Raw genomic sequence first — 2,260 nt, 5'->3', positions numbered from 1 at the left:
TCCAGTAGCCGGTGATGTTAGGGCCCCAGGTGCGGGTGTCCCAGTTGTTGGAGTCCCGGGTGTCGACCTTGCGGGGTTGCTGGCACAGTTGTTAGAGTGGTTGCCGCCAGTGGCATCGGCTCAGGCTCAGATAGTGCCACCAGTGGTGGTGGAGGAGCGGCAGCCAGTGGCTGCGGATGTGGGGGTCCATTCTCGTTATATAAGCATGCTGACAGAGATGGGTCGTATTCGTACCGAGCGGTTTTCGGGAGGTACAGATCTTACCGCTGCGGAGGCGTGGAGGACGAGTGTGGAACGTAACTTCCATACTCTGAGATGTCTTGAGAAGTTTTGGGTAGACATTGGGCTCCACCATTTGACTGGTGATGCTCAGTTGTTGTGGATTTCTGTGGCAGCCAGGAGAGTGCAGAGGGAGATGTCTTGGGCTGACTTCGTCTTGGAGTTCAACCGCAAGTATTTCCCTAGAGAGGCACTGGATAGGTTGGAGGTGCAGTTCCTTCAGCTAGCTCAGGGAACTCGGTCAGTGCAGGAGCTTGACTTGAAGTTCAGTCAACTTCTAAGGTATGGGGGTCGGGATATGGAGTCTGAGGAGGCTCAGATCAGGAGGTTTCTGAGGGCCCTACGTGACGATTTGAGGGTTCACTGTAGAGGGCAGAGTTATGCTACGCGTGCAGGGCTGGTTGAGACTGCAGCAGGGATTGAGGAGGACATCCGGGCACAGTCAGTGGCGATTAGTCCAGCAGTTCAGCCTAGTAGGGCTCAGCAGCAGGGTGGTTCTAGCAGGGGACCAAGAGGAGGTGGGAGGCTACACAGAGGCCGAGTGGTGCAAGTTGCTTCAGTTGTGGGAGCAAGGATCACAGGATTGCTAGTTGTCCGAAGAGGAGTGCTCCGACGGCAGGGGTTCGTGTGTGCTATCATTGCAGGGAGCCGGGGCATATCAGACCCATGTGTCCCAAGTTGCAGCCGGTGGCAGTGGCGGCGTTGCAACAGGTGCAGCCTAGAGGGCAGTAGGTGGCACAGATTGAGTAGGCACCACGGGTTTACACGACTGTAGACACTGGTGGGACGAGTGCCGGGGCGATCACATGTATAATTTCGTGTACTTTAACTTCGTGAATTCTTAGTAAGTTCAGATTTTATTTTTCCCTATGATAAAGTGTTAGGTTCTTAACACATGAGGTTTGTGGTGGACCTTGTTGGTGGGCGGATTTAAGTCCCATGTTATGTTTGATTCTGGAGCTTCACATAGCTTCATTACTCCGGAGTGTGCATAGAGCGCGGGGATCAGAGGGGATCGCGGGGAATGTACATGAGTTGTCAGAATTGCGGGAGGCAAGTTCCTGAGGGTTATTGGACGAGTCAGAGGAATTGATATTCAGATCGCGGGGGAGTCATGGCCAGCGGATTTGCTTATCAGTCCAGTGGAGTTGTATGATGTTATTCTCGGGATGGATTGGTTGCATCGGCATATGGTGCATCTGGATTGTCATTGGGGTAGAGTGGAGTGTGAGCACTCAGGAGGGAAGTTGGTTTATTAGGGGATTAGACCAACTTCGGGGAGTCTCATGATCTCGGCCATTCAGGCTGGGAAGATGATCGAGAAGGGCCGTGAGGCTTATTTGGTTACCATATCTATGCCAGAGTTAGTAGGGAAGTCTACGGTTAGCGGTATTCCAGTTGTAGAGGAGTTTGAGGATGTGTTCCAGTCATTGCAGGGGTTACCACCATCTCGGTCTGATCCTTTTACGATTGAACTCGAACCAGGGACGATGCCGTTATCCAAGGATCCTTACAGAATGGCTCCAACAGAGATGGCAGAGCTGAAGAAGCAGCTAGAGGATTTGTTGAGTAAGAGATTCATCCGTCCTAGTGTATCACCGTGGAGAGCACCAGTGCTGTTTGTCAAGAAGAAGGATGGGAGTTTCCGGTTGTGTATTGATTACCGGGGGTTAAACCGGGTCAATGTGAAGAACAAGTACCCTCTTCCCATGATTGATGAGTTGTTGGATCAGTTGAGAGGTGCTACTTGGTTATCCAAGGTAGATCTGGCGTCGGGTTATCATCAGATACCGATAGATGAGGCAGACGTGAGGAAGACTGCATTCAGGACGAGGTATGGGCATTATGAGTTTGTGGTGATGCCTTTCGGGTTGACTAACGCACCAGCAGCGTTTATGAGATTGATGAACAGTGTGTTTCAGGAGTTTCTGGATGTATCTGTCATCATTTTCATCGACAATATCCTGGTTTATTCTAAGAG

Source organism: Camelina sativa, unplaced genomic scaffold (genome assembly GCF_000633955.1).
Source record: "Camelina sativa cultivar DH55 unplaced genomic scaffold, Cs unpScaffold00590, whole genome shotgun sequence".
Lineage (NCBI taxonomy): Eukaryota > Viridiplantae > Streptophyta > Magnoliopsida > Brassicales > Brassicaceae > Camelina > Camelina sativa.
This window is presented reverse-complemented; position numbering follows the sequence as displayed.